This window comes from Plecotus auritus (genome assembly GCF_963455305.1).
Source record: "Plecotus auritus genome assembly, chromosome: 1".
NCBI lineage: Eukaryota > Metazoa > Chordata > Mammalia > Chiroptera > Vespertilionidae > Plecotus > Plecotus auritus.
In genome coordinates, this window is record NC_137770.1 from 44693572 (window position 1) to 44717473 (window position 23902).

At 41.9% G+C, this 23902-nt stretch overlaps 1 protein-coding gene across 3 annotated transcripts in view; it reads right to left on the reverse strand.

Annotated features, from left to right (window-relative positions):
• GNG2 (G protein subunit gamma 2) overlaps positions 1 to 22880 on the reverse strand; it is a 112725-nt gene extending 89845 nt beyond the window's left edge. The window contains exons 1-2 of one of the 3 annotated variants that reach the window (XM_080642481.1): positions 22706 to 22818; positions 2375 to 2416 (exon numbers count right to left, since the gene is read on the reverse strand). The gene's annotated coding sequence lies outside the window, so the exon portion shown is untranslated. Of the gene's footprint in view, positions 1 to 2374; positions 2417 to 9214; positions 9282 to 22705 lie in introns of those variants that run through there. The other 2 variants (XM_080642483.1, XM_080642482.1) reach the window with 2 other exon arrangements.
• Positions 22881 to 23902: the final 1022 nt, after the last annotated feature.

A 23902-nucleotide genomic window follows, 5' to 3' on the forward strand; every position in this document is an offset into this window, starting at 1 on the left:
AAGGGAGATCTGGCAGTTACTCTAGATGTCTTCCTTCCTTTACTTCTCATCCTTAATCAGCAATTCCATCAGTTCTCCCATATCAGCCCTTCATTTCCAAACCCAAGATCTACTGGCCTCCCTTCCATTAGTCTCTCTCCACAGCTTTATACATTACTCTGCAGCCTAAGGAATTATCCTTAAAAAGAATTATGTGCCCTTTTCTGTCTTCACACTCAAACTAGAATCCACTCTTGAGCTTGGCCCTAGAGTCCCCAAGCTTCATCGGCCTGGTCCTCAAGCCACATCTCTGGAGCAGGCCACTTCCCAACCATGCCAAGGCCTTTGTAAACTTCTAAAGGTTCCACTGTGCTCTTCGGGGACTTGGTGTACTTTTATGCAATTCCTTATTCCCAGAATTCCTTTCTATAACTTTTCTGATGGATGGCACTTCATGTCCTAGCTCAAATAAATGCTTCTTTGTCCAACAAGCCTCTCACCAAACTCCCCACCACATTAGTCCTCTTCTCTCTCACCCAGAGCACTGCTCAGAGACCTCCTATTTGCAAGCTTCTCTCTCCCATGAGACTGAGCAACTCTGGGGCAAGGCCTGTGTGTTTTTCATCTTTATGTTCCCAGCATCTGCCATTCACTCATATGTTCATTCATTGAACAACTGTATTAAATATACACACTGAGTGGCCAGATTATTATGATCTCTGAATGCATAATAATCTGGCCACTCAGTGTATATCCTATATAATAAAAGGCTAATATGCAAATTGTCCCCTCAACCAGGAGTTTGACCAGCAGGCAGGCTGACCAACCGCCCATGTCCCCGCAACCTGGCCAGGCTGGCCGGACTCCACCCATGCAAGAATTCATGCACCAGGTCTCTAATATATATATATATATATATTATATATATTATATGTATCATATATATTATATATATTATATAACACACACACACACACACACACACACTAAGTGGCCAGATTAGTATGTGTTCAGAGATCATAATAATCTGGCCACTCAGTATATAACAAGTGCCAGACACCTTGCTAGACACTAAAGGCAAAATGCTTTCTCAGAGCTTATATTCTTGAAAGGGAGGCAGGTAACTGAACAAATATTTATGTTAAAATAAGAAGGTACATGAGAGGGTTGGGAAAAGTGTTTTGTGTTTTTAAGTTTCCAGTATATTCAGAAGTGAAAAAATGTCAAAATAGGTTTTAAAAATTGTGGCACATTTTAAATGTTTACATTTAACAATTAAAGTTATATGATGAGTGTCATCTTTTAATTTTGTCAGAGTATCTCTGACAAACAACCTCATTTGGAGATGTCAGAAGTCCAAATTTGAGGACTTCATAAATGTGAGGTGGGGAAAATTGGCTCTCTTATTCTAAGAAGGTTCTGACACTAGTAAATAATAAATATTTGCTGAAAGAATAAATGGATGAATGACTAGCTCCAGTAAACTAAGTCAGGTTATAAGTAGGTTTTATTACTTATTAGTATTTTACTGTAGCCACTAAATAATTATGTAAATAAATACTAAAGATTCAACAACCAAATTCAAGCCACTGTCATATAATCCAATGGGAAAAGAAGAGAAGTGTGTGGGGGTATAAATAAAGTTATACTGGCTGTGAGTTGATAATTGATAAAAATAAATGTATAGGGCTATTGACGGTCATTACATCATTCTTTTGATTTGGGTATGTGCTTGCAATTTTTCATAATAAAGTGAAATTTAAAAAGAGAGGATGGCAATCCAAGCCACTGACTAGAGGAAACGGTATATCTTGGTTGGGGAAAACACATACATTATCACCTGTCTCAGCAATATGGAGACCCAAAGATTACAATGGCTTTAGTTTCAAAGCCAAGTCAGCTTCTTCAAGGAGAAACCCCACCAGCATTAAACTGCCCTTTTAATGTAGTTATTGTTGTTGCTTCTGGCAATCTCCATACAATGTCTACAACCAATCTGTTAAGAACAGGGCTCACCCCTCTCTGAGCTAATAATCTCTGATCTACCTAACATCTCCCTTTCCCAGGGCATGTTCTCAACGGCTACAACCACGTCGTTGTGTTTAGTGTCACAGAAATACATTTTATTAAGGCAGCGACCGCAAAGGCTCTCCAACTCGGGTTTTAGAAGAAAATCGGGGAATCTATGTGAGAAACCTGGTTTAAACTAACAAGGAGAGCCATTTTTCCTCTTTAAATCCTGAAGTCATGTCACTATTGCTACAGATGCTATGAATGTTTGATAAATATCACATGTTCAATGCTTTCCTCTATAGCATCACTTCAGACACTTATTTTCCTCTTGAACTTCTGGTGAGATTCAAGATCCTGGAGGAAAATACTTCAGAAGCCTTACCCTTTCAGTGCCCGAAGCCTAAGGCTCTCTGGACGATCCCGGCTGTCAAGAAAGCAGAGAGGAAAATGTGTTGTTTAAAAAAAAGGAGAAATAACATGATACATACGAGCTGAACAAGCAAATGAATGTTTCTGTAAGCGGGATTTGGTGGTGATGGCCACATGGCTCGAAGAGCAGGAAGGTCTGATAGGTTTATATTTCTGAGTCAAGAAGCAGACATCTTGTTAACTCTTTTTCTTTTAAGAGATATATCTGTGAAAATAGGAGCTCCTTTCTTTGTGAACATCCCTAGCCTGCAAGAAAACATGAAAACACAAAGTTGGGGGTCCTGGGGGAAGCAGAGATCTTTGTGACAGAGGCTGTGTACCAGTGAGATGAATAAAAACAAGCTTTCCCCTGACCTAACCTGATTAGCTCCCAGCAGGACCCAAGTGGCAGAGACAGAGCACACTCCTTCTCCAGGTGTTGGGGGTGGAGTTGGAGTTCCATTTGTGTGTATCTAGCACTTTAAGAGGGTGTATGGACAAGTTAGTGGTGATAAAAGCATCTTTAGCATCCAAACCTTCTGTGAGCTGTTTAAAAGTAGAAATCACTATACACCAAGGCACTATGACCTCTGAGGATGTTGAGCAGATTTGTGGCCTAATTTTGACTACTGCCCAAATACGGTGCATATCTAAGAACGTTCCTATGCTCAGGAGCTTCCTTACTGCTGAAAAGCTCCCCAGCAACCAGCTCCAAGGGAAGTGCCCCAGGAAGTGCTTTACTGCTCCTCTTTTGTTGCATTTCAGAACAAAGAGGTGCCTCACATCCAAAGTACTGACTAAGGGTGAAAACCCAATTCACATTGCATCCTAATGAACATCAGTGTCTCTGGCAATCTCACATTGCGTAAGACTGGCACATGTGCTATGGTCTCAACCCAACCAATCACAGTCCCAGATGACTTTAAGGAATCATATGTTTTTAAATAAACCAACATTATTAGGAAACTATTACCATGATTAATGACAGCAAAGGAATAAAAAACACACAACACAAGGTAAAGGCAAAAACAACCTATTTTCAGAGAATGGACCCTAGAGAGAACAGTGACTAGCGGACTAGCAAAATGAGCCTGTCCAGGGTGCTCCAGCACTCTCCTGTGTTATCGGCAACAGCATGAATCAGCACCACTTCTTTGGAAAGCAGTCTGACAGCATTTCTCAAGATCCTCAAGTATATTCTCAATTATTTTCTTAGTGATGCTACTCCTTGACTTTATTCAAAAATAAACAAACAAAATCCAAAATTGTAGATAATAAATTATTACCATATGTTAAAAATAGACTAAATATCAAATACAACCTATTAAAACAGAAACTCTACATGATAGAACTTTTAAAACAGTGAATAAAAAAAGTTTTCAATGATAAAAAATGCATATTTTATATATAGTATAACCTCAACTAATTTTCTAATATATATATTTCTAAATCATAGCTCTAATACATTTTATGTATTTTCATATGTAATATTCATTTAACATATAATATGTAATATTTCTAATAAATATTATACATAAACTTTCTGATAGTTTTTTTTCTAGAAAAAATATTAGAAAGAGATACATACAAATGTAAACAGTGTATTATTTCTTTTGTATAGAATAATGGAAGTAGCAGAAATTATTAGATATGCCCCAATATCCTCTCTCTTTTTATTCCATGCTTATATTGAATTCTAAACTAGTGCATACCATATACACGTCAAAAATAACTACTTCCCCCAGCCTCCCTTAATGCTATGTGCCCATGAGTCAAAGTTCAAAGGGATGGCTACAAAAATGATATGTGCAACTTCTGGGTCATGCCTTCCCCTTTCAACTTTCTCCCTTCTTGATGGTTATAGTGGGGTCCTTATGGCAAGCCATGTTAGACCATAAAGCAAGGGAAGCATGCTAGGAATGATGAACAACGTGATATCAGAAGCCTGGGTCCCTCGATCTTGTGGAGCAAGATCTATCTTACCAGCCCTGGACCACTCACTTCTGGATTGCTATGGGAAAGGGAAGTAACTCCTAGCATGTGTCAGCCACTATCAAATCAGGTCTCTTACACACAATTCAACCAACAACCTAATTAATAGGAAGGGTCATTCTTATTTTTTCTTTACAATTTAAGTATTTTCCAATTTTTTCCCATTTTCCAAATTTTCAATAATCACCAATTTGATCATCAGAAGAAAATTATAAGTTAAGCTTTGCTTACTAATGTTAAGAAAATTAGCCCTAGCTGGTTTGGCTCAGTGGATAAGAGCGTCGGCCTGCGGACTGAAGGGTCCCAGGTTTGATTCTGGCCGAGGGTACATGCCTAGGTTGTGGGCTCGATCCTCCAGTAGGAGGCGTACAGGAGGCAGCTGAGCAATGATTCTCTCTAATCATTAATGTTTCTCTCTCTCTATCCCTCTCCCTTCCTCTCTAAGATCAATAAAAAAATATATATATAAAAAAAAGAAAATTAAGATAGCACAGAATAAGTTTGGCAACATGTGCCTTCTCCCCACCTATGAGAAAAAATGAAACCTATAGTTATGAGAAGTAGTTATTACGTCCTATGCCAGTGCACAGATTACACACAAACTCCCTGAATTTGTATGACCCTTAGTCACACCCCATGGCACTTTATATGAAACCTTTTGAAAAATAGTTTTACTAGGGAAAATTGTTTAACTCCAAATAAAATCTGCTTTAAAATCTGCTTGAGGAATACTCTAAAAAAATAAAATTGTAGACAAGTATTATAGTACTTACCCCTTATCCATGGTTTTGTTTCCATGGTAAACCATGGTTCAACAATATTGAATGAACAATCCCAGAAATGAACATCTCATTAGTTTTAAATTACATGCCATTCTGAGTAGGGTGATAAAATCTCACACCATCTTGTTCCATGCTGCCTGGGATGAGAATCATCTCCTTGTCCAGTGTATCCATGCTGTCTTTGCTACCTGCCCATTAGTCGCTTAGTAGCCTTCTCAGTTATCAGATTAGTTGTCACAGTAACCCAGTGCTTGTGTTCAAGTAACCTTTATTTTACTTAAGAATGGCCCTAAAGCACAAGAATAGTGACGCTGGCAACTCAGATATGCAAAAAAGATATAAAATCTTCCTTTAAGTGAAAAGATATGTAAGTATAGGAAAAAGCATACGTGGTTCAGGTATCCACTGCGGGGGGGGGGGGGGGTGTCTTAAAATGTATTCCCCCCAGATATGGGGGACTACTGTATATCCATTTAAGAAACTACATAGATTTCTCAAAGTGAACTAAGAAACATTCTTTTAAAAATGTGCACTAACTCATACCTTTACTTTAAGGGTGTTGTTTGTTCTCCATAATGAATCATAATGAATCACTCTTGCAGCAATTCCACTGGCCCAATAATTCTGTTGACTGCCCATCAACAGTGTTTTTTATTTCACTTTCCCCTGGAGGAGGGAAGATTTGGCAGAGCTCACAGAACCTTCCTGGTCTCCTCTGTGACCTAGGGGGCCTGCATTATAAGATGACTATCCAAGATAAAGGAATCACATCTACACCACAAAATACAGGAAAGATACCTGGTCTACTTGGGGATCACATCTGAAACAATGACCTCACTAAGACCAGTCTCTAACCATCCTATCTAATAAAAGAGTAGTATGCAAATTGACTGTACCTCTGCTATACCCACAAGCCATGCCCACCAGCCAATCAGGAGTGAGTATGCAAATTAACCCAACCAAGATGGCTGCAGCCACAGAGCGAGCAGGAGGCTTGGGTTTCCCTGGCAATGGAGGAAGCCAAGCTTCCTGCACACCCTGGCCAGCGTGGACTCCACTCAAGGCTACAAAGTTTCAATTATAGAAGATAAATAAATCCCAGATACCAGGGCCTCCGCTTGGGTCGCCAGAGGGCATGGCCGGCCTGCAAAACACTACAGGCCCCTTGCCCAGGCCACCCCACACCCCAAGGGAACCCCCACCCTGATCCAGGACACCCTTCAGGGCAAACCAGCCGGCCCCCACCCATGCACCAGGCCTCTATCCTATATAATAAAAGAGTAATCTGCAAATTGACCATCACTCCAACACACAAGATGGCTGCCCCTATGTGGTCAAAGATCCTGCCCCCATGTGGACACAGGATGGCCGCCACAAGATGGCCAGCAGGGGAGGGACCAGGTCTACAAGGGAGGGCAGTTGTGGGCGATCAGGCCAGCAGGGGAGGGCAGTTGGGAGTAACCAGGCCTGCAGGGGAGGGCAGTTAGGGGTGACCAGGCCTGCAGGGGAGGGCAGTTAGGGGCAATCGGGCTGGCAGGGGAGCAGTTAGGCATCAATCAGGCTGTCAGGGGAGTGGTTAGGGGGTGATCAGGCTGGCAGGCAGAAGTGGTTAGGGGCAATCAGGAAGGCAGGCAGGTGAACAGTTGGGAACCAGCAGTCCTGGATTGTGAGAGGGATGTCCGACTGCCCGTTTAGGCCTGATCCCACAGGGCAGTCGGACATCCTTCAAGGAGTCCCAGATTGGAGAGGGTGCAGACTGGGCTGAGGGACACCCCCCCACCCCCCATGCACAAATGTCATGCAGTGGGCCTCTAGTATTAGAATAATGCACTGAGGGTCCTTTAAATCTGCAATAATGTTATGCCATTGACATTTCATGCCTTTTAGAGGATCATTAAAGCCCTGTGCACCTGCATATGAGACAGTTCACCAGGCAGACCTTAGAGGTTTATATGGAACTAGAGGCCCGATGCACGAAATTCATGCCAGGGTCTCGGCCCTCGCAGCCTCTCACAGCCTTGGCCAGCCCTCGCAGCCCTGGCTTTGTCTGGAAGGTCATCCAGGTGGTCATCCAGAAGGTCATCCGGATGGTCCTTCTGCTGTTTGGTCTAATTAGCATTTTAGCACCTTTTTATATAGGATTATATATCAGATTAAAAACCCTATCTTTCCCCCTTCTTCCCAAGAGAATACCAAATGGTCCTTTTCTCACCTGTGACTCACAACACCCAACACTAATATGGCTAACTCATATTCAACAACAAAGGCAGGATGCCAGGGTTTCTTTACTTCCCTCTGACGATGACTGTGCCAATATGCTCTCAAGAACACCCTATATTCCTTCCTGCAATAATTGAAGCTGATAGTCAAAGCTCTGAATTCTCCGTTTCTCTCCCCTTCTTCCCTTTACTGGAACACAAGCAAGCCAACGCCACAGGCCTAATCACCATGGCAACAACACGCACTGTGATGATGAGTGTGTTTGTTTTTTAAAATGACTCACAGATTGTTCCCCCAGAAGCTCCAGACATACAGGTTTCTGGCTGGTTTATAAAATCTACCCAAAGTTTTCTGGTAAATTTCTTACTCCTATTAGCATGATGGGGATGATGGAGAGAGTTTCATCAAGTCAAATATGCCCTTTTCCTTAAGGATGAAAAAAAAATTTCACTTGGTTCCTTAAACACTCCAAGATTAATCAATTTAAAACTCAAGTTAATAGTGAAATTAATTTGAGTTTGTACACTGGAGATAATTAATCTGTTCCCAATTTAAATAATTAAGGGATTTCATAACATAGTTTGAGAGACCCAAGTGGAATAATCAGGAGTAAAAAATATGAAATAAAATAGCCTAAATCTGTAGCTACATGGTCGGTCATATGTAAAGTATTAAAAAAGAATAAATACCTTAATATGGAGATGTTTTTAAATTAATGTCCAAAATAAAGACATTTATTTTTCAAATGCAGACATGAAAGAGTCCAGCACATTTAGAAGAACTACTTCCATTTATTTACTCAATACATATTATTTAAGACCTTCTATATATAAGCATCAGTGTTTATTGGAACATTGCAATAGCGGTTAGGGGTTAGGGAAGACTATTTTATTACCAGAGATGACAGCCAGGGCATGGTGGAGTGCATTATCTCTTCTCAGCACCTTTGCTTCACAAGATACCATTCTGAATAAGCTCTCGGCGAGAGAGACCATTACCTAATGATTCTATCAGGCCTAGAATTCAGAGTCCTGACTTTAGCATCACGGTGGACTCCCTCGAAGGAAAAAAAAAATGCTGGTAATGTTAGTTTGTTGATTTCCTCTGTATGAAGTGGAGATAAATCTTATTTTACAAGAAATTTAACTAAAAATTTTTATATAAATCTGTTTAACTTCAAAGTCTAAGTTTCCTGATGCTTATGTGTAATACCACATATAATATGATGCACACACAAAATAATCACTAAAAATTGCTATCTTCAAACAGCTACGTCTTTTATGTACTGTTACCAATACTGTGTTTTTTCTCTAGAGTTTAAAGGGATAACCTGCTAGGTTATACTGTGGTAACAACAACAACAACAAAAAACAACAACTAAAATCTGTGTCTCAAGACAGCAAAGCTTATTCCTCACTCTCACTACATGTCCATTATGGGTCCATGGAGGGACTATCTCTGGGTTGTCTTTACTCTAAGATTCGGGCCTAAGAAAGCAGCCACGCTTTCTGTGCCTCCATAACTGCCAGTTACCAAGGAATGTGCTTACACCCTGCTTCTTACAAGCTTCTTCCTAGAAGTGGTAAATGTCATTTCAGCTCACATTTCACTGACCAATGTATGATACGTGGCGACACCTAACTAAAGTGGACAGGGAAGCATAAACTTATCATGAATTGGGAAGGAAAACTGGAAATATTTATGACGAAGCACATGGATTACTGAGCAAATAGCACATGCTTGAGACGGATGTTTGACTAAGTCAGAACATCAACATGTGACCATCTCACACAAATAGGCTTCCTTCGATGATTCCTTACCCCAAGTTCTGAGCACCTGTGATTGCTGTTGGGCCATAATCATTTCTGCTAGAATTTGGTCAGAATTCTGTGAAGAGAATAAAAGACACCCTACTCCAGCTTGTGGTAACAGTACCAATTGTACTAATAACAGCTACACTTCTGAATAATTACTGTAAGTCAGGCACTATGCTAAATAAATATTCTCTATACACGATATCATTGTCTCCTGACAATTTTGTGAAGTAGGTATTGCCATTATAATCTCCCATTTAATAGACGAGGAAACAGGCATATAAATTTTAAGCAACTTGCCCAAGAAATTCTGATTCTAATGTTCTTTAATTACCATGTTCTCCTGTGTAGGAAGTCTTACAGGGGTCCTCAAACTATGGCCCATGGGCCACATGCGGCCCACCGAGGACATTTATCCGGCCCGCCGGGTGCCGCTGCCTGTCCTGCTTAGCAGCCGACTCGTCCCGGGCCCGCAGTGTGCATAGGAATTTGTTCATAGTTTTTTTTTAAACTATAGTCGGGCCCTCCAACGGTCTGAGGGACAGTGAACTGGCCCCCTGTTTAAAAAGTTTGAGGACCCCTGCTACACTATGGTATTTTAGAATTATTTTAAGATATAATAAAAGACAAGTTGTACCATTCTTTCCCCTAGGACTTTTCACCTTTGCATAGTTAAATGTTTTATTATTTTAATTCAAATAAATCTTGAGGCTGTTCTATGTCAACACAATGGCTATGGGACTTCCCTCTCTGAGAGGTCTAAAACTGTTAACTAAAACTGTTAGTGAAGTGTCTTTAATGCCTATACATAACAGAGTTCCCTAAGCATAACCATCATTCATGAGGTTTAAAAAGATAACAAAGGACGAATTGAGTTTTCTAAGGAAAGCCTCAAAAATGAGAGAATTTTTTCCCTGCTTAAATTTTTTCACAATTTTTTATATGGTTCTGCACAGATCAGATAAATTCCCTTTTCAAACAGAGCTCTGTTGGCAAAGCCTAAAAATTAACTTTACTTTCTGTTTTAAATTGCAAATATAAGAGTAGGAAGCACTCAATCATTTATTACAGAGAAGGTACTCCTACCATGAATACCTAGTCTGTAATGATGAGGATGCACAGAAATACACTTAGAGATGAGCAGTCAAAACACTGCAGTAATGTCAATTCCCGGAAATTTCCCTTTTTCACTGTTGCTGCTTCACATATTCAGCCTCTGAAATATAACACCAGAGAAGAAGGTAGGAACCAAGAAAAAAATGCAACAAGAATGAAACTGCAGGTTGCCTCTGGAGTTAGAAAGTGAAAACCTATTTGTGAAATAACTCATAATCAAAAATTCTAGAGATGACTCCTCTTACAGATGCTACAATCAACAAAATACATCCCTGTCTAGAAAAAGCAAGGTTTTCATTTAAGTCCAGCAGACACTTGTACACAGAACCTTGGCCTCTCCAGCTCATTTCTTGGCCCAGGGTGGATTTTATTTCAATCAAATTGATTTAATTGACCAGTCATAAAGACTCAATTTAATTATGTATTTTTACAATGCAGACATGCTGGGCTGGTTGTCCAAATTAAATGTTATTCTTATTGCTGTATAGATGCTGATGTATTTTCTTCTGGAATAATTTGTTTAGAAGGGTCTTCTTGATTTAGTCTGACATCAGCCATTTTGTATTTTCTTCCAGGATTCTTTCTCCAATCTACTTAGATCATCTCCATCAACCAAAACAAGGGTGTGTGTATGTGTGTGGGTTTCAAAGAGAAATCCATGGAATCACTGTTGGACTCAAACTTGTGCGACCTTGATAAGTGATTTAACCTTTTTGAGCCTTGATATCTTCACTTATAAAATGGAAATAATATTATTGGCAGACTCTGTTGACTATCTACCCAATAACATCAACCCCTTCTTCCTTGCTAATAGAATCAATCCTTTTTTTGGGGATTTGGTGACTGTTCTTAAGAAAGGTGGACTGCTCCAAAGCTTCAGGATGAAACTCTTATATTAGCCAATCACAGCGGCCATCTGCCTACCCACTAAGAGACAAGCATGTGAGTTGTGAGGGGAATTCTGCTGGAGATAGCTTTACCCATAACCTGAAAGAAAGAATGAAAGAAAGAAAGAAAGAAAGAAAGAAAGAAAGAAAGAAAGAAAGAAAGAAAGAAAGAAAGAAAGAAAGAAAGGAAAGAAGGAAGGAAGGAAGGAAGGAAGGAAGGAAGGAAGGAAGGAAGGAAGGAAGGAAGGAAGGAAGGAAGGGCGAGCCCTGACCAGTTTGGCTCAGTGGATAAAGCGTTGGACTGTGGACTCAAGGGTCTCAGATTCGATTCTAATCAAGGGCATGTACCTTGGTTGCAGGCACATACCCAGTAGGGAGTGTGCAGGAGGCAGCTGATCGATGTTTCTCTCTCACCGATGTTTCTAACTCTCTATCCCTCTCCCTTCCTCTCTGTAGAAAAATCAATAAAATATATGAGAGAGAGAGAGAGAGAGAGAGAGAGAGAGAGAGAGAGAGAGAGAGAAAGGAAGGAAGAAACTAGCCACATCACTGTGCCTCTAGACATTGAAACCTGCCTATAATTCTGAAACTGTAGTAGCCATCTCAGCACTGCAGGGTGGGCCTAAGGGGGTGAACCAACCTGCTGAGGATGTCAGAATGGGAGGAAAGCCAAGAATTCAGGTTGCTAAGAACATTGTTCACCTATGACTAATTCTGGACTTACCCTCCTATCAGGAGGTTTTGAGATAAGTTCCCTATTGTTTAAGCCATTTGGTAGGGTGTTCTTTTACTAGCAGCCAAAGCGTCCTGATAGAAAGATACTCTTCTCATCACAAATGGAATGTACAACAAATGCTAGTTCACAACTTGATTCTTGAAATGTGTTGATCTTCACTCATTCAAACATGAGTGAGAAGTGGACGCTGTTTGAATGACTCCTGAGTGTTTTCCCTGGCTCCCCGAGTCCCCCCGCCTCCCCAGAATTAAGGGTAGAAGTTACTGCTTTCTCTATTTATTTACTGAAGTGACAAAACCAAGTACCTAAGTTTATTTTAAACAAGGAGATTGACATTTAATTCAGACAACAAGCCTTGTAGTGCTGATTGCAGTGTAGGAAAATATAATTAAACAGAGTCATCTTCCCGACTGGGTAGGTCAATGGATCTATAAAATTCAGCCCAGACCAAGTATTCAATAGAACAGCCAAGTTTCACATTGGTAGTCAGCCTAGTTTAATTAAAAAGCTTCTTTCGTAGATGAAACACATTATTTTTAGATTATGGTACATATATGTGAAAAGGCCACACTTCCTCTGAAATTTCACCTCATCTTTATTTTAGAACCCAGCACTTTCTGCTTGGGAACGCTCTACCCCCAGATCATCATATGGCTAACTCCTCACCATAATACAGGTCTCAATGAAAATGTCACCTCGTCAGAGAGGTCTTCAGGTATTACCCAATAAAAGTAAACTCCCCGGTACCAACGTTGTCACACACACAACTTCTATCATTCAACCTATTTTGATTTTAATCCATCTCAGCACTTACCACCACCTGATACAATTTGTTTCCGTCAATGGGGTCCAATCCTGGCTGATTATGATCTAATGAGGATGGGTTGAGGCTGGGACACAGGTATGCTTTTTAAAGTACCCCTCAGTGATTTCCAATGTGCAGCCAGATCTAAGAACCACCATTTTACACTGGTTTATATGTTTACTGGGTCTCTCCGGATATTATAATGTAAGTTCCAAGAAAACAAAGGACTGGCCTGTTTTGTTCATTCAATTTCCCCTAGCCCCTCAAAGTACATGTGAAACATTGCAGACATTCAATTAAGATGTGTGGACAAACTGACTAACTGTTTTATAATTATGTCAGTTGTTGTCTGTTTCCCCAGTAGTTTATGAGTGGGCTCCTAGACTAGCCCACTCTGCATCAAACAGTAAGTGGCTCAAGAGAGTTCATTAAATGAATGCGTGATAAACAAAATGCTTTTGAGGAGTTAAATGTTCTCACCAAATAAAAATAAATAAGTAGATAGATAGATAGACAGATAAGGTGATGGATGTGTTAATTAACTAGATAGGAGTATGTAATCTTTAACAGTGTGTATGTATATCAAATCACCACGATGTATATTTTAAATATCTTATAATTTTATTAATTATCTATATACATAAAAGCCTAAGCGACCATTATGACCGAATGACCAGAACGACTGGAACGACCAGTCAACCAGTCGCTATGGTGCACTGACCACCAGTGGGCAGACGCTCAATGCAGGAGCTGCCCCCCTCATGGTTAGTGCACTCCCACAGACAACCTCCTGCAACCCCTCCCCCTGGCTGGCCAGCCAATCTCCTTCAGCCCCTTCACCCAGCTGGCCGCCCCCCGCCCACGACTGGCCGGCCAACCCCCACAGTCCCTCCCCCGCTGCCGGCCAGGCCCCTGGTAGGTCTTGATAACCGGCCAAGCCAAAGGACTCTACCCGTGCACGAATTTGTGCACCAGGCCTCTATAAAGCTGTACCTCAATAAAGCTGAAGTTAAAAACAAACAAAAGAAAACCCAAACTCTTTTGTGTGCTCTAAGGAAGATAAAGATGAAACTGGGTGTGACCATTCTTGTCAAAGATCTTGCAAAAGAAAAAAAAATTCAGATTGCCATTATACACATTAGAATGTGCACACTGCTATGATGAAAGAACAAAAGATTTCCAGGGAGGTGAACATTGCTGCTTATTGGGGAGGGAAGGAAAGAAAGCAAGGAAGGTTTCATGGAAAAGGTAGCATTTGAACTGAGCTTTAGGGGGTGAAATTTGGCTATTTAGAGAAGAAAGACTGTGGGGGTGACATGTGGAAGGCGAAGCAGAAAAGTCATTCTAGGGAGAGGCAAGAACACAAACAACAAACCAGTCCAGCTGGGGTTACGAGGGCCTGAACCAAAACAGAGCTATTGACACGGAAAAGAGCAGCTAGTGTCAAGATAGATTTTCTTTGTTTTTGTTTTTTGAGTATGTTTTTATTGATTTCAGAGAGGCAGGGACAGGGAGAGAGAGATAGAAACATCAATGATGAGAGAGAATCATTGATTGGCTGCCTCTTACATGCCCCACACTGGGGATCAGATCCAGCCCGCAACCTAGGCATGTGCCCTGACCAGGAATCAAACTGTGACTTCCTAGTTCACAGGTTGATTCTCAACCACTGAGCCATGTCGGCCATGCAAGATATATTTTCAATGACAGTGCAAAGTGCTATGCAACTGACTACAACTTGTGTTGTTGATGAGAAAAATAGTGAAATTGCATTTTTATAATTGAGGGACTGAGAGAATGAGTGTCATTAATAGTCATGGAGTCAGGGGAGAAGCTAATTTTGAGGAATGGAGGAGGGTGACGGCCAGCACTGTTTGGGACATGTGAGTTTCACTGTCAGTGGGTTGGATGTTCTGGGAAGTTTGCCAGGAGCTTGATGTGTAAGTTTAGAGAGTAGGTGGAGAGATCAGGATGGAGAATCAGTTTGGGGACTGACCACACAGAAACAATGACTGAAATCATAGGAAGGGATTTGATTAAGGGAGAGGAACTAAACTAAACTAAGAATCAAATCTGAGAACAGTCATATTTAGAGGAAACTTAAGAGTTAATGGAGAAGTTGGGAGGCTGCAGAGAGGAATGAGGGTGGCAGAATATGCACCTCAAAATTTGGCTCTTTGTCATAAGGATTATTTTGAGCATATTATTTTGGGAAACAGCATACACAGGAGAAATTCTGAAAACAGATTAGAACTTCCCTCTTTTATAAGGAAAATTTACATTTATAAAGGAAATCTCCATTTGAAAGGTGTCTCCCTCTCTGAAACAGGCAGAGGAGGATAGCCAAATAACTAGTGACTCTTGTCAATGGAGAGGCAGCAACTTAAATCTGCATAACAATCTCACTCTTACTTACCCTGCTTTTCCTGATCACCTCCCCATAACTGTCCTCTTCTACTTCTCCTCCTCCCTTTTGTCATTTAGCTGAAGATGTTATTTAAGCCTGAATTCTAAACCACCTCTGAGAGTTACTCATTTTTCCCTGGTATCTTCCCTGTATATATGAGGAATACATGTTAATAGATGTCTGTTTTTGTTTTTGTTTTTCGTATTGATCTGTCTTTTGTTACAGGGTGCTCAGCTGAGAACTTAGAAGGGTAGAAGGAAAACTGTTTTTCCTTCTCTACAGGAAGGAAGAGAACAGGTTAATAGAGGTTAAAAAAGTCCAGGAGAAGCTTGATGGCAGCAGGGTTGTTTAATTAATATATGTGTGTAAACTAAGCATGCTTGCAGGTAAGGAGGAAAAGGCCAATAAAGACAGGAAACCGAATATGTAGGAAGGAGAGAGAATTATTGTCAGAACACAGTCCCCCTAGAAAGTGAAAGGAAATGGAATGGAAAGTCCAAATAGAGAGTTTACTCTTGACTTGAAAGAAAAGACTATGTTAATTTGACCTACGAAGGAAGGAGAAGAGAATGAATGAAGACAGAGAAATCTTGAAGTGGTAAGGAATAAGGTTGAGGTGGTTTGTCTGTAGTGAATAGGGACTTAGGTTTAATGGTTTTCATCAAAATGCACAGGGGATGAAAAATAAATAAAATAAAAAAAGAAGGAAGAAAAGGATTATAAAAAGAACAGCAATGGCCTTGCTGGTGTTGTAATGAATCTGGAGTAGAATCCATCAACTCAGTTCCCAGGCCCTCTCCATTAGCTCTGATTGACAGCACCTGAGAGCAAGGATCATGGGATTGTCTGACCCTGACAACCAGGCTGGCAGGTGACAAGGGAAGGCCAAAGGAACTCCAAAGGAACAGGGGCAAGTAACTGGTTTTCCATTAAGAGCTTGGCTATTTACACACATTTGCCAAGAGATAAAAGGGTTGATTCTGTCTTATCTTGAACCTTGGTATACAGTGGTACCACTTCTAAGAAACACATTATCACTTAAGTTTGAGAATTGAACTCCCTCTTTTTTAATATTTAATGAAGTCCTCAAGAGATTGTCTGAACACTGACTCTCATTAAATATAACTTGTTTTCCTTAATATAAAAATTTTAGGGAAATATATATATGTCCTAAATAATAAAGAGGTAATATGCAAACTGACCACCACGCCCTCACACAAGATGGCTGCCCCCATGTGGTCAAAAGATCGCCGCACCCATGTGGTCACAGATAGCTGCCCCCATGTGGTCACAAGATGGCCGCCACAAGATGGCTATCAGGGGAGGGCAGTTGTGGGCGACCAGGCCTGCAGGGGAGGACAGTTGGGGAGGGCAGTTGGTGGCGACCAGGCCTGCAGGGGAGGGCAGTTGTGGGGGACCAGGCCAGCAGGGGAGGGCAGTTGGGGGCAACCAGGCCTGTGGGGGAGGGCAGTTGGGGGGAACCAGGCCTGTAGGGGAGGGCAGTTGGGGAGATCAGGCCTGCAGGGGAGGGCAGTTAGGGGTGACCAGGCTGGCAAGGGAGGGCAGTGGGGGCGATCTGGCTGGCAGGGGAGCAGTTAGGCATTGATCAGGCTGGCAGGGGAGTAGTTAGGGGGTAATCAGGCTGGCAGACAGAAGCAGTTAGGGGCAATCAGGCAGGCAGGCAGGTGAGAAGTTGGGAGTCAGCAGTATCGGATTATGAGAGAGATGTCCAACTGCCAGTTTAACATTCCAGCAGTTGGACATTCCCCAAGGGGTCCCAGATTGGAGAGGGTACAGGCTGGGCTGAGGGACACCCCCCCCCCCATGCACAAATTTTGTGCACCAAGCCTCTAGTATATATATAATACTCTTACCTGATTTTATATATATATATATATATATATATGTGTGTGTGTGTGTGTATATATATATATATATATATTACCTGATATGTGTGTGTGTGTGTGTGTATATATATATAGTGTGTGTGTATATATATATATATGTATATATATGTGTATATACACACACACACACACACACACACACTAGAGGCCCAGTGCATGAATTCGTGCCCGGGTGGGGTCCAGCCGGCCCAGCCCCAGTCGGGGCAGATCAGGGCTGGGTGGGTCGGGAGGAGGAGATGGTGGGAGGTTGGCCAGCCGGCCCACTCTGATCAGGGCCCGATCAAGGCTGGGCCGGCTCAGGGGAGGGACCCCGGGCGATTGGCCAGTGAGCCCTGCCCCTGATTGGGGTTTGGGGGCCTATTGGGGGTGGGGCTGGCCATGGGAAGAGGCTGTGGGTGGTGGGCGGCTGGCCTCTCCCCCAAATGGGGTGGGAGGTGCCCATTGGGGGCCAGCGGCCTGGGGAAGGGGCAAAGGGTGGTTGGCAAGCCGGCCCTGCCCCTGATTGAGGTGGGAAGGCCAATCTTGGGTGGGGCCAGGTGGGGGAGGGGCTGCACGGGGTTGGCTGGCCAGCCCCACTCCCTATTGGGGTGGGGGTGGTGATCAGCAGTGGCGCTGGCCGGGAGGAGGGGCTGCAGGCGGATCAGGGTGGAGGAGGCCCATAGGGGGCGGGGCGGGCCAGGGGTAGGGACTATGGGAGGTTGGCAAGCTGGCCCGCCCCCTATTGGGGTGCGAGGGCCATCAGGGGTGGGGCTGGCTAGGGGGAGGGGCTGCAGGAGGTTGGCCGGACCCGGCTGGTTCGATGGCCACAGTGGGTGTCATAGCGACCTGTCGTTCCAGTCATTAGAGTGTTACGGTTGCTGGCTGAAAATCTGAATTTCATTTCCACAGTGGCATCTTCATATTTGAACAATTTTGAACAAAAAGAAATTCATATTTACATACGGTATTAAATGTAAACATTGTGCTCTTCTTTTTAAACAAAATAATTTGGTTTTATAAACAATTTTAAAAATGACAAAGTATAAAGACTCTCTATTTATTGGCCATATTATGGAAGAAAGTGAACTAGAGATAGAATTGGGAGGTGAGGTGTTAATCAACTGTGCAACTTTGGACAGATAACTGAATTCTAAGCCCATTTCATTATCAGTCATGGGGGGTTAATGCAGGCTAGGTTGGTTCCCAAGTCATTTTCAGCTCTACTGTTCCCAATGTCGTAGGCCAGGGGCTAAGCCTTAATATAGCTCTGTAATTCCTCTCTTCCTTGGGTATCCATAGAACCAGAACTTGTAAAATGAATAGATTTGGGAAGTAAACAAACTCAGGGGTCATTATCTGCCAGCTCTCTACCCACCAGCCCAAACACACACACAAAGTGCATTACAAAAAGTTAACATACAATCATTGAAGAACTCTTCAAACCATTCAAGATCAGTGACTGCAACCACAGCATAAAGCTCAGATAGTGTCTCTGTTTAATAGAGTAATCTTCTTGCCCAGCTCTCCTCAGCCCCATGTATACCCTACTTCATCAGTTTGGGCATTAGGAGTAAAATGTGTAGTGGGAAATTAAACACAGAAAGATTTCTTTATTTTTGAACATGAAACTTAGATGAGAATCACATTTTATTAGTAGAAACCTGTTGTCTCAGAAACCAATTGTTGCTGTTTAACTACTACAGCCCTTCTCTATAGTTATTTTTGGGAGAAGTATTCTACTTGGGCAGGAATAATATTGATGTATGCAGAAGATTAAATACAAGTGTTATATTCATATCTTTATGACACACTATGTTAAGAGATCCCACCATTTAAAAATGTCTCTTCCAAAACAATCCAAGTGAAAAATGGGCAAAGGACTTGAATAAACATTTCTTCAAAGACTATCTATAAATGGCCAATGAGCACATGAAAAGAGACTCAAAATTACTAATCCTCGAGAAAATGCAAATTGAAACCACTAAGAGATATCAATTCATACCTATTAGGATAGCTACTATAAAAAACAAATGAACAAACAAGCAAACAATCAAACAAACAAAACTTCCAGAAAATAACAAGTATTGCTGAGGATGTAGAGAAAAGGGAACCCTTTTACACTGCTAGTGGGAATGTTAAATCATGCAGGCAACTGCTGTGGAAAACAGCTTGGGAGTTCCTCAAAAAAAAAAAAATTAAACATAGAGTTAACATATGATCCAACAATTCCACTTCTGAGTACCCAAACCAAGATGAAAGCAGGGACTCGAACACATATTTGCATACCCATGTTCATAGCAGCATTATTCACAATAGCTAAAACATGGAAGCAACCCAGTGTCCATTGAATGCATAAACCAAATGTAGTATATACATACAATGGAATATATCCAGCCTGAAAAGGAAGGACATTCTGATACATGCTACAATGAACCTTGAAGACAAGTTCTAAGTGAATTAAGCCAGTCACAAAAAGACAAATACTATATGACTCCACTTATATGAAGTTTCTAGAGTAGTCAAAATCATAGACAGAAAGCAGAATGGTGGTTGTCAGGGGCTGGGGTGGTGGGGCAGTGAGAGGCTGGGGAGTTATTGTTTAATAGGAACAGAGTTTCAATTTGAGAAGATGTAATGGATCTAGAGACTGGTGGTGGTGGTTGAACAATACCAATATACTTAATGTCATAGAATGATACACTAAAAAATAGTTAAAATGGCCCTAGCCAGTTTGGCTCAGCAGATAAAGTGTTGGACTGAAGACTGAAGGGTCCCAGGTTCAATTCCAGTCAAGGGCTCAATCCCTAGTGGGGGGTGTGCAGGAGGCAGCCGATTGATGATTCTCTCTATTCATTGATGTTTCTATCTCTCTCTTCCTCTCCCTTCTTCTCTGAAATCAATAAAAGTATATTTAAAAAATAGTTAAAATGGGAAATTTCATAATATATATATTTTTTACTACAATAAAAAAAAGTCTCCTGGAACCTTTGTGGTAGTGACAAAGATCAAGTATATGCTAACTTTCCCTTATGCCACTTAGGAAGGAAAAAAAATGACATCTGAATACCTACCATGTCCCAGGCACTCACATATCCACAAAAAAAGCAAAAACAAAATAAAAATCAATGAAACCAAACCAAACGAAAAACCCCACCACCTTGATTAGGTACTATTAAGCCCTCGTTACAATGAAGAAACTAAGGTTCATAAGTTAACATACCAGGTCAAATAGTAAAAACCAGTGGCAGGATTCAAAGGCAGATCTGCCAACTCTGGAAGCCTGCATTCCTTTCAGTTCATGATGTTATATTCGTCTACCCACACTGTCTTCTTGAACAAGCTTTCTGCTTTGACCATAGAGCTTTTATACTTAAAAGTTAGGCCTGCCTTCAGAAGTAGGCTAAAAAAGCCAGTCAACCAAATACATTCACTATGTGCCTACCATATGAGGCCCAGGGCTGGCTATGAAGTAAGAGTCATGTTTCCTCCCAGCCATTGGCCATATGGCAGAAAGAAAACACACACACACACATTCAATTAAAATTTCAGTGTTGGTCGACTCCCTCAAAAGCCACTGAGTACCCTGGGCTTTTGCATTATGTCTTTCAATAGTCCATATGGCCAGGATAAGTAGAAACAGTCTCATTTTACAGTGTAAGAGCATTTTCATCTTTTCCCCTAAACCTTCTACCATTGTAATTACTGATCTGCTGTTACTCACTATTGTTGTGCTTCAAGCTGGAATTTAACAATGAAGGAAATGTGTGCTGTGCAGAAAACAGGCACCTCTTCGTTTTCTGAAAGAGAGCAGGGGGCTCCCTAGACTCTCCAGTGCCTATGGGCCAAGGTTTTATTTTCTTACTCTTGGGTGAAACACCCAAAGCAGAGGAACGCAGATTGTCTACACACCCCCAAACAAAGCAGTGTTGGCATTATCTAGTGAATACAGTCTATACTTAAGTACCCGAGTGTGAGCCACATATTCATTCATTTACGACTTCATTTGTTGGCAGGCAGCTTGATCAGAGAACTCCAGGTAGGGGCATTCTGGATCCCAGGTCTAGCCTAGATCCCCTCTTTGGCAGATATCTTTATGTTTGCGATAGGAGGCAAATGGGAAGTGGAACTGCGGAATGCGTGGCGTGACTTGTTTTGATTCAATGCAGTGAATCAGGGGAGCTACGTGGTTTCAACACCAGCAATATTTTGCCTCTTAGATATAGCACAGGTTTCATTTAATGAGGAACCTCAGAAAAGTAGACATTTTTCCTCCCCCACTGAAATATTCTTCTCTCTCAAAAATGTGCTGTTACACCACAAATCTTGGGAAGCCAAATCAATTTCCTAAAATGGCATTTAAAAAAACCCTATAGCTCCTCAGAATTGAGAATGGTGATAAATGGGAAGGCATATGCACTCTCAATGACTTACTTAGTGTTTAAAAACCTATATTTTAAGAATTTCTTAGTATGTAAATGTGACCTTTATATTATTTTTACTCTACTATAAGCAATTCTTTCTTTCCTTTGAATATGTATCTCCTTTCATTCTAATAATTCAAGAAAAACCTTTTATCAATGACCATTTATTGCTTAACCGCACTTTCTTTTGGAGACAAAGCTTAATTTTTAAAACCAGCTACACTAGGGTATTAAACTCTTTCTCCAACATATGATGCAAACAAAATTCATAATCTCATTTCTTATCCGTTAGACCTAGTTACTGCACGTTTACGTATCATTCATAAATATGTGAACAAGTCATGGTCACAGACTCTCATTAAGAGCATCCGTTGCTCAAGAAAACCAAAGAATAAAAATTGCATTCCGATCTTACTATTTCAGTCTATATGATGTATACAGGTAAGGAAATAACCCAGAAACACTTAGACATTTAATCTCTCACTGAAATTAATATGTATCTTCACCTAGAGATTTAAAAAAAATCCATATAAACATAAAATCCATGTATCCATTTGGGGCAAGTTAAACCTGCCACACTCCCCCGAGAAAGGATGCAACTTTAGGATAAGACCTACTGGCAAATGGTAGCTGTTTCTGAGGTTATCCTGAAAGCAGCTATACAGAGCAGAGGGGGAAGGCACGCTTTCTTTTTTCTTTTTTAATGGTAAATACTGCCCCTCACATACGCAATTCCACAGCCTTTGTTGGCAAATTCTGAGTACAAAAGGATTTAAACCCCACCCACACCCCCAAAGCCAAATCACAGTCATTATGCTGCAAAACAAATGATACGCCAGCACAATGAGTAGGAAAGATAATGCAATTAACATTTTACACCACTTACACCCCTAAAGCAGGACTGCGACGCTCCGATCAGCGCACAGCTCCACAGCTCCAATTGATTTCAAACCAGCCCTGCTTTGCTTCCAAGAGAACTATGCAAACAGCTTCTTTCATTTACTGTGTTTTCTTCACCAGTCACCGAAGCGAAGCACTAATAATCTTTCTTTCTTTTTTTTTTTTTTTAAAGCAAATGTGGTCATTCAAAAAAAGCCCTTCTAAAAGAACCCATCCTAATCATTTCCCCCAATCCTGAAACAATGTCCCTGTCTGCCCTAAGAAATCTGCCCTTAAAACCACAGGCGCCGGTCATGTTACTCATTTAAAAAGGAGCCACATGAGAAGCATTTCTTTTACCTTGGCTCCGAGGCTGGTCAGAGAAGTGTGGCTTCTCTCCTCTCCGCGCCGATGTGTGCAGTGAGCTCCGCGCAGCCCGCCCAGCCCAGCCCAGCCCAGCCCAGCGGCAGTAGTAGGAGCTGCCCACGGAGTGGCGGCTGTGTGTGTATGTGTAGCAGCAGCGCCTGCAGCCCAGGGACTAGTCCCCACCCAGCTTTGTCTCCAGTCATCGCTTTTTCTACAGGAAGCAGCACATCTCCCACTTCCTCCTCCTCTTGGTAGCTGTGAGCGGCTTTCTTCTTTCCCTTTCACTCCATTTCAGGGCTCACCAGGGGTCTCGCCTTTTCCTGGGCTACTGACACAATTTGACCAGAAGAATCCCCTTTTGTTCCCAGCCCCTTTGGTGCTCTATTCCTTCCTATCCCTTTTGTTTCCTCACCCTCATCTCCACAACCGTCTTCAGCAACTGCTTCATCTGCGGACCCCCAGGCCAGCACACAGTCTGCTTTCTTAGCCTGAACTTGGCTTGTTTTCATTGCTGTTGTTGCTGGGGCTACAGCTGTTCTTTAGGGAGGGTCAACAGCCCTGGCCAGGTTCTGGCCCTGAGATCCAGCCCTGGCCTCAATGGCTCCTTCTGATTTACTGTAGTCCCCTTCAAATTGAGTTAGCTGGATGCTTGCAACACATTGCTGCAGCATTTTTCTCTGTTGCCAACATTCCAACGCCCAATTTCTCCAAGGCCCCACTACCACTGAAGTCTTGCTTAACTCATATACTCAGAAAAGAATGGCCCTGATAAGTATTCTTGTGGGGCATTGGAGCTAAACCAAGTCTTGCAATGCTACCTGTAGCCTAACAATGAACACATGTTCCCAAGATCCTTGATGGTGGGAAGGAAGGAGGTCGTCATAGGTCCTTGCGATATACTGGTAATCCCAGCCCAAAAAGAGAACTCTCTCCTGCACCCCCCCACTTCCTCCACCCCCCCCGCCCACTGCGTGTGCGTGTACACACACACACACACACACACACACACACACACACACACACTGGTAGAACTGAAAGGACCAGCAGAGTCCCCTGCCTGTCACTTCAGGAGGTGGTGCAGTGTTATGGACAAGGGTAGAGATTGCAGGAAGTCTGTTCATCCACCAGGATTTGAATCCAAGCTGTCATTACTGACTGCATGAACTTGGGCAACTTATTTCATTTCTACTT